Raw genomic sequence first — 15,683 nt, 5'->3', positions numbered from 1 at the left:
GCTCTGCTCTGTCTCTCTCTGTCTCTGAAAAATGAATAAATGTTAAAAAAAAATTTTTAAATAAATAAAATAAAATACAAGATAGACTCCAGACAAACTTAAGAGAAGAATCAATAGGACTTTGTGTGTGATTGGATAGGAGGTGGTAAGAAAGGTGAGAACAATAGATGGGGGGTAACAAAAGAAATACAAAATAATTTCCAGACTTTAATTTGGGAGACTATGTAATTAGGAGAGAGAATATAGGAACAGAAATATGTTTGGGGATGGGTAGAATCAATTGATGAAATTAATTTTAAACTTTTGAGCTCCAGGAACTTATGGAGCATTCACGTCAAGACTAGCAAGTCTTTAAAATCACATACCTAAGTGCGATTAAAATAAGCACCACATATACTAAAATTGGGACAATACAAAGAAGAATAGCATGGCCCCTGTGCAAGGATGACACACAGATTTGTTAAACACTCCATATTTTTCAAAAAATGTTGTTGTCCCTTGGTCTCAGCTGACTAGAACTGGGCTCTATCAGTTGTCTCTTTCTTTGCTCTATTTGCTACATCTCCTACTTGAACTACTTTTCAGTTGGCCAATAAATACTTTTTTATTGTATAATAAAAAAAAATAGCCTTCAATAAAACCTCATGTAGGTATCACTCCATTAGATGAAAGATTTTTAAAAAGAAAGGACTTCCTCACCTTCTCTGTCCCTTGTAGATTTCTACCCATTCATAAGAATGAAACTACTTCCTTTATTATATGCCATTAGTAATCTTCTAATTGACAAAATTAGTAGATTCTTTTCATTCTGCCTACCAGAAGTCTTTGGGAATATGACACTGTTTGATCATCCCCACTCTAATTAACACTACCTGACACTTTAAGTGTGATGACAGTGCTCTTTTCTGATGTTCTGACTAACTGACTAACTTATTAACATCTTACTGACTGGTTAGACATTCTTACTAACCGCTGAGCTTCTTGGATGACTCCCCTGCCTCTCCCTCTTTCCATATTTGGTCCCCTTTCCTTTCTTCTTCCATATGTCAACCTCCCCTACATCTCTGTCCTCAGCTACCAATTGCATCAAGGGTCTTACTCACAGGCCTCCAGAGAGGAGGGAGGTGGCCCAAATGAATGGGGAATATATGCATATGCATACCTTGAGTGAAGAGTTGGATTCATGATGAAAAAAAGGCAGCTACTCCTCAGTTCCTTTTATATTTGACTTATGAAAATGCCAAGCACTATGCCCAGATCACTGCTTTATTAAGAAAAGCCACCCAATCTGCTTTTTTTCAAATATTATAGAACAGTAAATGGTAACCCATTTGTTTATTTATTTAGTTATGTATGTATGTATATATGCATTTATTTATTTAATATAGGATGATAACGTTAGGGATTCAGGGCAGGCTGCCCCAAGAAGGGTCAGTTTGGCATAAAGTTTATTTTGAGTTAAAAGTAATAAAAACCCAGCAGATGCAGGGAAAGCTCTCTGCCTCTGCCATAGCTGCCTACATTTACATAGGAAAGGAGAGCCTGTACCAGGAGGAGAGCTATTTACAGAGACTCCCCCTTACCTAAGGAACTTATCTGCATAACAGGACAACCTTGTTTTTCCAAACATCTCCTTTCACCTTCCTGCTAATGAGCTTTCTCCCTTGTATCCTCAGTCCTCGCCCCCTCTCCTTAGCTCATATATGCTCCTGGTTGCCTCATCGTCTTCAGAATTTCATGCCTCTGTAGATTCCCTGTATGTATGCCTATTAAATTTGATTTTCTCCTGTTAATCTGTCTCATGTCAACTGGATTCTAAGTCCAGCTAGAAGGACCATAGGGCAGAGGAAGGTCTTTCTCCCTGACAATATTACGTGGTAGCCCATTTATTTGTTAAAATCTACTTAGGAGAAAAAAAATGCATTCCTCAAGGTTGCTAATTTGTCATCTCTGACATAATTGTTACAAATGACTCCTGAATTAATATCAACTGTCCTGACCTCTGTCCTTAGGTACAGTATCAGGGCTCTAGCTGTGAACTGGGTATCTCCATCTTGTTATCACCCAGGTACCTCAAATTCAAGATACTCCACAATGAGATGTGTGGAAATTGGCAAGTGTAATTTCTATTATCTTCACAAAATATGCTTCAGGACAAGCTTTGAACATTCTATATCCATCACCTTAATTTACATGTCAATGCTAAAGTTAAGCTAAAATTCAGAACTCTGAATGACTCATATGCAATTAGGCTACTTTAGTGTGTTGAACAATCTATATATAACAAGAATAACAATAATGGTAGATATAATACAAACAATAGTAGTCAGTATCCACTGTTTCTATTATTGTATTAGGCATTATGTTAAGTATTTTACATGCATTAACTTAAAGAATCTTCACAACAACTGTAAGAGAAAAGTACTATCATTATTTCTCTTTTATATGTGAGGAAACATAGGCTCAAATAAGTTCCCCCAAATAATCTTAGTACTAAATATATGGTTTCAGTATCTAAATCGAGACATGACCGATCTAAAAGCCTTCTAAACACCACACTCTATTGCCCATTCCAACCTATACCAAATTGTGGTGGTTGAAAATGAAATTCACAATTTTTTGAACACTTTTGATGAGAAATCTATCATAAAGAATAAATTCTTTTTCCAGAACGGTGCTGTGCAATTAGGACCTTTGGGTCAAGGCAGATTGGTTACCCTCTATCCGTGGGACCATTGGCAATTATGGTGGGTCCAGCATCATTCTCTTCTTTGAGTCTTAGAACTTCTTCTTTCCCCATGGGGACTGCCTGTTTCCCCTTCTGGAGGTTGGGTTGGCAATGTAAGAGCCATACCTATCCTATCACACTGCAGGATTAGGAATGTGTATTAGTTTGCCAGGGCTGCCACAACAAAGTACCAAAGACTGGGTGGCTTAAACAATAGAAATTTATTTTCTCTTAGTTCTAAGGGCTGGTCATCTGAGATCCATGTATCAGCAGGGTTGATTTTTTTTGAGACCTCACTCCTAGGGTTGCAGATGGGCTTCTCCACGTGTCTTCACATGGTCTTCCCCTCTGTACATGTCTGTGTCTAAATTTCCTCTTCTTATAAAAATGTCAGTCATACTGGATTTAAGCCCAACCTAAATGACTTTATTTTAACTTAATTACCTCCCTAAAGAAACTATCTCAAGAAGTATAGTCACATTCTGAGGTACTAGGAGTTACAATTTTGATGTATGAATTTTGGAAGAACACAACTTGGCCTATAACAGGATGTAACCAAAGCTAGCCAATCAGTACATCCCATGCTCCTAAAGAGAGAGGTTGGTCCTATGGGTATATTTTTCAAGCAAGTTTAAGCATTGCCTTTTTAAGGATTGATAGGAATGTAGAAAAAGGAAGATCTTTTCCTATTCTCTGAGATTCCTAGTTCCAAGGATGATACAGGTTTGAAAGCTTATCCATAAGCTGCAAAGTTTCTCTTTGCAGCCATGTAGAGAAAATCTGTAAGGATCAACATAAGAAAAGCAAACATAGGAGATGGAAAGAAGAGAGAATTCTGGTGATATCATTTGTCCAAAAATATCCAGCCATGCCTAAACCTAGTGAACCCCCATAACTCTTACTTGAAGCCATACATTTTTGTTTCATTAAACCAGTCTGAATTAGAATTCTGTCACTTTCAGGGAGGCTGGGTGACTCAGTCAGTTAAGCATCTAACTCTTGATCTCAGCACAGGACTTGATTTCAGCACTGTGAGTTCAAGCCCCATGTTGAGCTCCATGCTGGGTGTGCAAACTAATTAAAAAAAAAAAGTTTAGAATTCTGTCACTTTCAACTGAAAGAGGTCTGATAAACATACCTTGGAAAAAATAGTACCTTTGGCAGAGTAAGTTACATAGAACAACTAATGTTGTATTGGTGTAAATATAAATCATAGTTTACCAAACACTATTAATAGTCATTGCCTCTATTGAAACAATTCTAAGATGTGTTGCTTACAGTATGTTGCAGACCAAGTGATGACTATCCTCCAGAATATTTCCCTATATGGAATTTCTTGGTGAAGGTGGGGTAATGGCAAATTCTTGATGTTAACGTGGGAACAACCAACTTTTTTACTGGGCTCCACCAACACACTCAGTTTAATGGATAGGACAAAAAGGTACGAACAATAAATTCACAGGCAAAGACTTCTCCCCCTCTCTTGTAATATAAATGTAAAACAAAGAAATTTGTCTTTTTTTTCAGCTGTAAAACGTGAAAATTTATAATAGTCCTAGTGCCGATTATGAAGTATTTTCTAGCTCTCTTCCTAATAAGGAAATCCATTTTTTGGATTTGCAAAATGTAGATTTGCATTTCCTGGGCAAACTGTGATTAACTTCACTCATTAGTTATGGCTAAACAGGTTGTAATCATAAATGATAACTTTCACTTCTAGGCCAAAACATTTAATCGCTAATGCAAAACTCTCCAGACCTCTCCTGGGTAGGATTCCAGAAAGGAGGACACAGAGCAAAGTGCCCACTTAGCCCACAAAAGGTATATAAACACATAAGTTGAGCAAGATAAACACATAAGTTGTAAATCACTGAGGTTTGGGCTTGCTTGTTATTGTGGATTACATAGCTTATTCTGACTGAGATGAAACGTAAAATGTGGTAACAGCCTATTTTGGCAAAGTGTGTTAAAATTGCACACTTTATATACTGTTATTGGCAGGTAAAATTGAGCAAACTTTTTGGAATAAACTTTGGCAGGATGTCCTAGGAGATTAAGAAATTATTCATTTTGTCTCCTGTACTCTACCCTAATATAAAAAGGAAAAAGGGAAGAGGTGCTAGCCCTGGTCACAATAGTTTTATTTTCCAGGAAGTTCAAAGCTAAATTTATTTTAATAAAGTTCCAATGTATTGTAAGTTAAAAGTACCCACTCTCTGTGAGTTCAGGCCATGTGTTAGGGTTCTCCAGAGAAACAGAACAAGTAGGATACATACAGATATTTATTTAGAAATTTATTGCAGGAGATTTATTATAGGAATTGGCTCATGTGGTTTTAGAGGCTGAGAGGTACCACAATCTGCTGTCTGCAAGTGGGAGAACCAGGAAAGTTGGTGGTATAATTTAGTCCAAGTTCAAAGGCCTGACAATCTTGAGGCCAATGGCATAACTCCAGGTCTGAGTTCAAAAGCCTGAGAACCAGGAATACTGATGTCAGAGCACAGGAGAAAATGGATGTCTCAGCTCAAGCAGAGAGGTGAATTCACTCTTTTTCCATTTTTTTTTGTTTTATTTATTTATTTTGAATGATGCTCACCAACACTGATTAGGGTTATCTTCTTTATTCAAGTCTACTGATTCAAATGCTAATCTCCTCCAAAGACCCCCCCCCCCCCCCCACGGACAAACCCAGAAATAATATTTTACCAGCTCACTGGCACCACTTAGTGCAGTCAGGTTAACATCTAAACTTAACCACCTCAGGACACTTAATTATGAATTCAGGCTTTACCTCTCTTTGGCTGTTGTCATTTGCCCTTACTATGCTTTGGTTTCTTCATCTTAAAAATGGGATTTCCAATATCACCAAAATTAATTGGATAGAATAAACATTCAGCAAATGTTAGCTATTAATAGAATCATTATATAAGACCTTATATTCTGTTCCCAACCTTGTCCAAGTCTATATTCTCTGTCCTAATTTATATATTCATACTACTGATGCTTTATTTCTGTATGTTAGGATATTATTGTAAACTTATTTTAGTTCTATTCAGTCATTTATGGAGTAAAGTAGAATATTACTGAAGGTGTTGTCAAATAGCATCGCCTCTCCATGTTGAGGTTCAGGACCAAATAATATCAAAATACCACTATTACTGGGTCACCTGGGTGACTCAGTCGGTTAAGTGCCCGACTTCAGCTCAGGTCATGATCTCACGGTTCATGAGTGCAAGCCCTGCGTGGGGCTCTGTGCTGATAGCCTGGAGCCTGTTTTGTATTTTGTGTGTCTCTCTCTCTGTCCCTCCTCCCCTTGATCTCTCTCTCTCTCTCTCTCTCAAAATAAACATTAAAAAAAATTAAAAATATCACCATTGTTGTTACTTGCAGAGGTGATTGGAGACTGTGGGCAGAGTGAACTTAAGACCTTATCCTGAAATGAACAAATGTAAGCCCTTGCTCCACTGATCCCTGGGAGGACCAGGAAGCTGCAGACCCACCACACTGGGGCAGGGTCCTCATTAAATGGCAAAGAGTTAACAACAATACACCCCTTCTCCTGGCATAACAATTCAAGTAAAAGAGAGGGGAAGAAGTTCCATTGATTGTATTTAACTACTTTTCCCAAACTCACCAATCAGGTAAATTTCTCCTTTCCCCAAGAGTAGGTAAGCATGAGAGATGGATAGAGACTGAAGGAATAACCCTGGCATAGGAAAACATGTGGCCAGGAAAACAGACATCTGTCCTCTGCCGTTTAACAGATTTTATTCACTGATTTCACTATTCTTAAACAGATCAGCCAGAGATGGCAATCACCTTGTGAAAGGACCAAAATCTATGTGCATAATCTTACTCTTCTCTTCTTAAGGACTTTCCCCAACAGCAACCATGGCTCATTTAGATATTCTCCCTTACTTTATACCCAAGAAGGGTCTACAACAGGTCAGATGCCTTGAATAAATGAGCTCCAAACCACACCATACCCTACTCATTTCTTATGTTATCTCCTATTTCAAGTTCTTTCTGGCTAAATTGTTCAACATAGACCTTCAGAAGTTATGCAATAAAACCCAAAGATGCTCCAATAATCATAAATATTAGAAATATACAAATTTTAATATACTTCTCTTAGAAAGTATCCTGGAAGACACTAAAATAAAAAAAATTAAATTTCTTTATAAGTACAGTCCAAAGAGTTAAATTGTAAAATCCAATTATCTTCCCCTTGCAAGTTTCAAAGAAAGTAAAGTGCACATTTCTTTCTCTACTATTACTGCTGTGTCTTAGCAGAAGCATCTTATTCAGACACTAGGATGGGTTTTAAGTTTCTTCAGCAGCTGTGGCCTGAGATGCTTTTATTATTGAAATACACGTGGTCTCTCACTCACATGGATAAATCCCAGAGTTAACAGATTATTGCACAAGACAATCAAAACCTGCGCCCTTTAGCAGTGTAACCTGTTTCTTAAATTGGTCTCTTTTCTTCTCTATTTTATGTAAAGCTCTTATCGTTTGCAGGCTTTCAGGAACTAATTTCTTCTCCATTTTCATGATCTCTCAATTCCTGTCTCTTTCCAGGCCTTGCCATTTGATTTTCAAACATATTTTTTTAGATCTCTGCAGTAATTACACAGTCACTAGGTTCTTTATGTTCAAAATCATCCACAGTTTACCTTCACAACCCTAGAATGGATAATCCCACCAAAACAATAACAAACCCTGCCCTGAATGTAATCTTCTGCCTGGCTTACCTTTAATATGATTCAATTTGTTTGTCTTCCCTTACAGTCCCAATTTTCAGTTTTTGAGTATATTCCCTCAGGACGCAGGACTCTTCATGCTGACTGTTCACCAGCAATAGCTTTTTCACCTCTAAACTCATTCAGCAATTCTTTGAAGAGTTTATGCTGTTCATCCCCTCTCAAATCTATTCAGACTTTCTGTAACCACTTAGAATAGCTGCCCCATCTTCAAGGGGAGGATTACAACTTGCACCTCCTGTATGTGTCACTGGAGTGACAGTAAATGGATCCCAAGAACATTTCCTGCCTGGAGGCTGGGAATTGAGACAGAAGACAATAGTCATGCAGGCCAGTCCCAAATATACCTAAACTCCCAGTTGCCCCCACTGTTTCCCTCATCAGAGGTCTAATCCAAATCAAGATGAGATCCTCAATCACATTTCAAAGGAAGTGAGAAGTTTTAAAGTTTACCAATTTGAGCCTTGAGGCATTTAATTAGATTAACAGATGATATGCAACATGATAGGAAATATATCAGATAAAAATGGGATCGGTTGGGCTCCTAGGAGGCTTAGTCACTTAAGGTTAAGCTTTAAGGTTAAGCGTCCCACTCTTGATTTCGGCTAAGTTCATGATCTCATGGGTTTATCAGATGGAACCGCATGTTGGGTTCTGCGCTGACAGTACGATCCTGTTTGGGATTCTCTCTCCCTTTCTCTCTGTCTCTTTCCCACTCGAGCTCTCACACTCTTTTTTTTTTTAAATTATTTATTTTGAGAGAGACAGAGAGCATGAGTGGGCAAGGGTCAGGGACAGAGGGAGAGAGAGAGAATCCCAAGCAGGCTCTGCAATGTCAGTACAGAGCCCAATGTGGGGCTAAAACTCATGAACTGTGAGATCATGAACTGAGTCAAAAACAAGAGTCGGAAGCTCAACCAACTGAGCCACCAACATGCCCCCACCTCTCTTTCTCAATAAATAAATAAACTTTAAAAATGGGATTGGCAATTATGGGGGTTTTGTGTTGCATTTTTTATTTTATTCATTAGAAGTGCTCTTTATTTGTTTGCAAGACTCAGAGACTTGAGACTTCAAGCATAATAGAAGAAACTGTGATTTACTCTAGTAGTTTAAATTAAAATTTGTTTCAGAGATAGAGCACTTGGGTGGTTCATTCGGTTAAGCAACACACTCTTGATTTCATCTCGATCTTGCAAGGTCACAATCTTGCAGTCTCGGGACAGAGCCTGGGATCAAGCCCCACATTGGGCTCTGTGCTGACAGAGTAGAGCCTGCTTGGAATTCTCTTTCTCTCCCTTTCTCTCTCTCAGAATAAGTTAATAAACTGAAAACAAATTTTTTTTCAGAGGTAAATATAGTAAGTTGTCTCAATTTATTGAAATCAGGCGGTAGTTTCATTATATTAGTACCTATAAGTTTTCGAATGTTAGAAATATTTCGTAATAAGGTATTTTTTTTTAATTTCAAATTTGAGCCCAGCCAAGCACCAAGATGTTAGGTTTTTAGCTCCCAATGGTACCCTTTTCCCTCTCCAATTCAGAAACAGTTGAGAATACAGAAAGAAATCAGATGATTATAACATCATCTTTATCATTTGTGCAACAGCTTAGAGAATGTTGCTTTAGATCTTGAGCCAAGTGCCTTGCTAAACCTGATCCCTGGAATCGAATCATTGATCCAGCAGGGTAGCAGCCTGCAGACGTGGAGCCCCGCCACATCGCAGAGGATACGCATAAGCACATGCTCTTTGCAGGCAGGCAGATCTGAAAATACTGGCACAAGTCGCTACAGTGAACCGGAAGGGGCAAGAGAGAGTTCCCCTAGGTACTTAAAATATTCCATTTCTTGGTCTGCAGTCATTTCATGAGTATATAAATATGCAAATATCTGTCAAGCCGTACCCTGAAGATTTCCGTATTTCTCCATTGGTAATAATCAGCTAGGGCTGCCATAACATAATACTAGAGACAGAGTGGCTAAAACAATTGGGGATTATTTTCTTGCAGTTCTAGAAGCTGGAAGTCCAAAATCCAGGTACCGACAATGTTCTCCTGAGGTCTGCCTCCTTGGCTTGCACAGTGCTGACATACTCCTATATCCTCACATGGCCTTTTCTCTGTGCATACACATCCCTGGTGTCTCTTGATCTTCTTACAAGGACAACAGTCCTATTGGAATAAGGCCGCACCTTTGTGACCTCGTTTAACCTTAATTACCTTTTTAAAGGCCCTATCTGCAAATAAAGTCACACTGGGGGTAAAGGCTTCAACATCTTAATTTGGGCGAAGGAGGTACACATTTCAGTCCATAGCACCATATATGGTATATTCAATAACAATATTTAAGTTTAAAAATAAATACAAGAAGGAAAGGTTTATAAAATTGGAATACTTTAATAAAAACAGAGATTGAATTCACTATATGAGTTTAAGATATCCAATCCTTTCTGAGAAAAATATTGACAGGGAAAAGAGTACAAGAGACTGGAAGCCTACGGAAAAGAAAAGGTAATATAGAGGGACCAAGGTCGGTTGGGATGGATCTGGAAGCAAAGATTAGGTGTTATTGCTTTACAGGTAGAAGTTAGTTTGGGAGAGACTAAACTCCCTTGTCCTGGTACCGGTTGATGTACCCAGGTGAGGCCCTCAGTTGTCCACTTTGTGATGCAGAGGTGGGAACACAAAGGGGGTGTGGGACTGGCCCTAAGGAAGGCAGTTGTGGGATAGCAGCAGGAAAGAAGTGACAGAGAGGGTAGGAAAGGAGAGAGGGAGAAAGGGAGGGGGGAAAGAGAGGCGGTAGACAGGAAGAAGGGTTGAATCAATACAACTCCACAACAGACAAATATAGTATGCTTAATGTTTAAGTAAATAAACTCTGGAGGCTGACCGCCTCGGTTTATCTGCCAGCTCAGTCCCTTAAGTGTTATGTGCCACGAGGAAATCACTAAGTTGCTTTATGCCTCACTTTCTCTTCTTTTCTTTTTTTTAGTGTATTTATTTATTTTTCAGCAGGGCAGGTGGTGGGGGGGGGGGTGGACAAGGGACAGAGAGGGAGGGAGAGAATCCCAAGCAGGCTCCATGTTGACTGATAGTGGGGCTCCATCCCATGAACTGTGAGATCATGACCTGAGCCGAAATCAAGAGTCGGATGCCCAACTGGCTGAGCCACCCAGGTTCCCCAGTTTTTGTTATCTGTCGAAGGAAGTAAAAAATACTATCTACTTCATATGATAATTTGTAGAATCAAATGAGGTAATACATGTGCAGCTTGGCATATTTGGCATATGTTTAAGCACGTACTATATAAATGTCTACTGTTCCATCTGGGATCCAAGGTATGAACAAGAGATGAAAACCTTCCTGTCTCTGAAGATCAAGTGAACAGGCACGATGGGAAATAGTCTGTTCCTGATTCCACCCCCATGCTTGCTTCTCCTGCTGGGCCTAGATTTGTATAATTACAGCGAACATAGCAAGCCTGGACAGATTGCTCTGTTTAGCTGTGCCGAGGTGGCTGGGAAGTGCACTATAGTTCTCATGTGATTTGATTTAAGCCTTATATCTCCCAGCATAGACCTAATTTCCCATCTAGGAAATAATGATATCCTGCCTTCCCATGATAAGGCTAAGTGAGAAAGGCTGCAGTCCTCAAATGTGATTTTTCTACATGGGTTATCTTGCTTGCTTTTTTCACTGAAACAGCCGAAGAAATTCCAGCAAAGACCATTTTATTTCCCTCCAATGTGCTACAGATTGATAGATCACACTAACCCCTGAGGGGGATCCTTTCTGAAATGTGAGAGTGCAGGTGTTTTGCTTATTTTCTAGGTGGGCATTTTTTCTTCCTTGCCAATGCATGTCTCCAGAGACCACAAGACTGTGCAGTAACCAGGAGCTGAAAAACCACAGGTTATGTTTACTGTGTGTTTATTAAAAGGTGTTAACAGCCAATTGTATAGCCTCACCCACTTAAACATAATCTCAGATGGTATTATTACCTTGAGTCTGAGGAATGTTTCTTTGGCATAGATTTTTAATAGCTCTTATGAAGAATATGGTCCTGTAGGAGATGCCAAATTTGTGGTTTCATCCAGTACAATTCAGATGGCAGACAGGATGTGGTTCAGCAGTTATGGGGGTTGCAGTGAGTCAGCTATGGAGACAAATGTTTCCATGGCGACCTTCCCCATTCATTCAGTGTGAGGCCTCCATATACCCATGAGGATTAATGACATGGCATTAACACTGATAATCATAATGAAGAGAGCTGTCTGAGAGTGGGGCAACCCAACCCTGACATTTGTGAGGAAATAGGATGGAGGAATTTAGCCAATGTGTAGAGGAAGAAAATATTGAACTACAGGGAAAGGAAATCCATTTCTTTTCTCTTTTATAGAATAGTTTTCCTGCCAGAATAGACCCTGCTGCTGACAGACTTCTATCATCTCCCCTCTGGGAATTCTCTCAGTATTACAACAAAATGGGAGGTGGAAATAAATAACCCAAAAAGTGATTCACTAAAGGTCACTAGAACCAAGAGGAGAGAATATGGAAGGGACACAGGCTTAAACTCCACTCAGTTTTTTACCATATTTTATTTGCTTAGTTGTTTTTTTTTTAAATACTTTTAAATGTTTCTTAGGAAGTCTTTTTAGGAAGTCTTTTTACTGGGAGACTTCTCTTTTTTGATAGCTTCAGTGCACCACTTTTGTTCCTTTCAGGGAAAAAATATTCTTTTCATATTGTGCTAATATAGCAACATGTTATTTTGGTATACAGAGATATAGGACATTGTACTAACTGATAAAGTGAAACATTAGGAGCTTACAGTCTAACTCAGATGCCAGCCTGGGTAAAATTATAGACATAGAGATTATACTTTCCCAGAGCAGGAGGCAGATATTCACAGGCTCTCAGAGGACTAGGCTTTGTGATTTAGTTAGATGTTTGCATGGTTATCTCCATTATTAAATTTCAAGATTCCACAGAGCAGAAACTTCATCTTATTCATCTCTGGCATTGCCAGCTCCACTCCCAAAACACACACAAATACACACAGGCGCACCCATGCACACACACACACACGCACACACACGTTAATCTAGCATCGTTTTTGACATACCACCCACCACATGACCACATTTCTATGAAATAAATGCATTTGATCAGCGATGCAAAACCTCAGATGAGGCAATTAGGCACTTTGTATATGAAGTTCTAGAAATCCATAAAGTCAAATTATAATGGTTTTTAAAACTATGTAGCACTGTTTTGCTTCTTTAAATGTTTAGACAAGTGGATTTGACACAAATACAATAATGCCTAAGAGGCAGTAAATGAAAAAATGTGTGAAAAAAATCAAGGGGTTCTCAAGGCAGCCCGAATTATTCAGATTGATTAAATGACATCTGTAGAATGCTGATGACTGGACCTACTGTGGCATTTATTAATCCGTCAAATATTTATTGAGCACCTACTTTAACAGCTATTTTCTCTGTGCCAAGCATTATCCTAAGTGCTTTATGCATAATAACTTATTTAATCTTCCCTAAGAGGTAAACACTATTATTAAAATACCTATTTTTTAGGCAAGTAAACTGAATTTAAACAAGTAATCTAACTAACTTGTCTGAATTCACACAGACCGTAGAGGTGGACTCATAAATTGAAACCTGGCTCCAGATCACAGGCTCTTAACCACTGTTCAAGACTGCCGACCCCTGGGCTAGGACCTGGGAATACAAAAACAATCAAGAAGTGTGTACATTTTCTGTGCTTTCATAAAGCTTAGCATCTTTCAAGAAAGACATACTGAAGAGAGCCAACTACAATCTCAAGTGGCAAGTACTTTTAAGAGTCAAGGAAGAACTCTAGGGACAGGGCAATGTAAGTCCTTTTAACCTAAGGGGTACGAAGCTCATCATAATGAGAAAAAGATAAAAATAGTAAAAGAGGTGAGTGCCATTTCACTAATGACCTTGTTTCCTAATAGTCTTCGGTGACGAGGTATGAATGGCTCAGCCAGAGTGTTGTCATATTCAGAAGGGAACCTTTCCAAATGGTTCCGAAGATCAGGAGATGAACTTTACAAGGCATCTAGTAGATATGCCAAAGAAAGAAAGCATCTGATGGACAGGGACTCTCATACCAAGTAGAACCTGTTGGCAGAGACTGTTGGAAGGGACAGTATTTCCATGAAACTGGAAGTGTAGAGACAGACACTCTAGAGAACAGCACAGTCAACAAAGGATATTGATAAGTTTTTCTACGGTTAGTGAGAATGCCATAGACATGAGAAACTGAGGAGCCCGGGCACCTGCTAAAGAAGATCCCTCTAAAAGTCAGTCTAAACGTTGGCAACTTATTACACATTTGTACTCATCATCATAATAGCAATACATACTGAGCATTTTGTAGGAGCCAAGCTCTTTGATAAGCGGAGGGAAAAAAGTATTATTATTGTTTTCCTGATCAAAGTTATAGCAGAGCTAGTATATAAGCCTAGTTTATTCCAAAGCTGTATCTTGTGGTAACTATGGTTTGTCTCCAAATTCTTGCTGATGTTAGCAAATGAGGCAAAATTAACAGCAGTTCACAAGTAGGAACCAGTGACTCACTGGATCTGAATGGAGGACTTGACCCATGATCATTGTACAACCCCAGAAGTAATGTCACTTAATGCCAACGATGCCCCTGTATAAAGGGGGACACAATCTATGGGGACACATTGAAAAAAAATGCAAGATTTTTCTCACTTCAAAGTTTTTATGAATTTCAAGTGTTGGTTGATTAGCTTCTTTCATACAACTGTTAATTACAACAGGATATCCAGGGGCAGGGCAAAGTACAGGTCAGGAGAATCACTAAAATTGGGGAGAAATACATTTTAAAACATCAAGGAAATGGGTTAACAAAGAAGAATCAAGAGGACAGATGTAAATACAGGAAGTCAGAGCAAGAGAGGAGTTTTAGAGGACTCAGCAAATAGCTCTTGGATGATCAGCAGAAATGGAAAGGGAAAAAGCAAAATGTGTGACCAATGAGCAGTCTATCAGAAATTGTCAGGGGGCACCCAGGTGATTCAGTCAGTTAAGCTTCTGATTTCAGCTCAGGTCATGATCTCACAGTGTGTGGGTTCAAACCCCACGTCGGGTTCTGTGCTGACAGCTCAGAGCCTGGAGTTGCTTCGGATTCCGTGTCTCCCTCTCTGTCTGCCCCACCCCATTCGCACTCTGTTTCCTTCTCTTTCTCAAAAATAAATACATATTTTTAAAATTTTAAGAAAAAGATTTTTTCACCCAAATAATGTATTTACCCCTTTGACAATCTATACCTGAATGAGTTTCTTTTTAAAAAAAAAAAAATAAGTTTATTTATTTATTTTGAGAGAGAGAGAGAGAGAGAGAGAGAGAGAGAGAATGGGAATAGGGGAGGGGCAGAGAGAGAAGGAGAGAAAGAATCCCAAGCAGACTCTGCTGTCAGCACACTGCCCAATGGGAGGTTCATATCCACAAACTGGATTTGAGCCAAAATCAAGAGTTGAAGGCTTAACCAACTGAACTGCTCAGGTGCCCCAATACCTGAATGAGTTCCAAGAAAAATCCTCAAAACTAACCAGTTCACTAATATTGTGGACCAGAAAATAGCTTCCTTATTTTAACAACAGGAAGCATTTTTATGACCTGTAGTACCCTGGGTGGTACTTTTGGGAATTATGAAGCAAGAATCTCCTTCCCTGTTTGCAAACCTTTAGCTATAAGTCATTGCCCTTGGTCTTGGTGCTTCTGGCTGGCTTATTAAGGATTTGATGTATTGTCTTTTGTCCTTTTGGCTCCTGTCACTGTCTTTACTTCCTTGTCCTTTTTCTGGTATCTACTTGGTTCTGGAATCTCTTTTTGGTTGCTTTTTCTCTTTTGTACAAAATGTTGTCTTGTCTTTTCAGCATTTCAAAAGCCCTCCCCAGTGACTTGAATTTGAAGAAAGCTGCAGGGTCGCAGCTCAGTGGTAAGCTTAGAATGACAGTGAAGTCCCTAAACAGGGACTACTCTTTCAGAACAGGGAAACCTAAAAATAAAAGCTGTCTGTAGCTGGGACTGTGTGCGAAGACAACTATCACTGAAATGCAGAGGAAATCGAAAACATAAATAAAAAATAACCTTGCTATAAAGGTCTAAGGTGTCAAATTGGTTC

At 39.0% G+C, this 15,683-nt stretch overlaps 1 non-coding gene across 1 annotated transcript; it reads left to right on the top strand.

The window, feature by feature from the left end:
* Positions 1-371: 371 nt before the first annotated feature.
* On the top strand, positions 372-479 carry LOC111560629. The gene has a single exon (XR_002742632.1). It is a non-coding gene; the product is annotated as a U6 spliceosomal RNA (small nuclear RNA).
* Positions 480-15,683: the final 15,204 nt, after the last annotated feature.

This window comes from Felis catus, chromosome B2 (genome assembly GCF_018350175.1).
Source record: "Felis catus isolate Fca126 chromosome B2, F.catus_Fca126_mat1.0, whole genome shotgun sequence".
NCBI classification, from domain to species: domain Eukaryota; kingdom Metazoa; phylum Chordata; class Mammalia; order Carnivora; family Felidae; genus Felis; species Felis catus.
The sequence above is the reverse complement of the archived record's forward strand: the minus strand, read 5'-3'. Positions and strand labels throughout refer to the sequence as shown.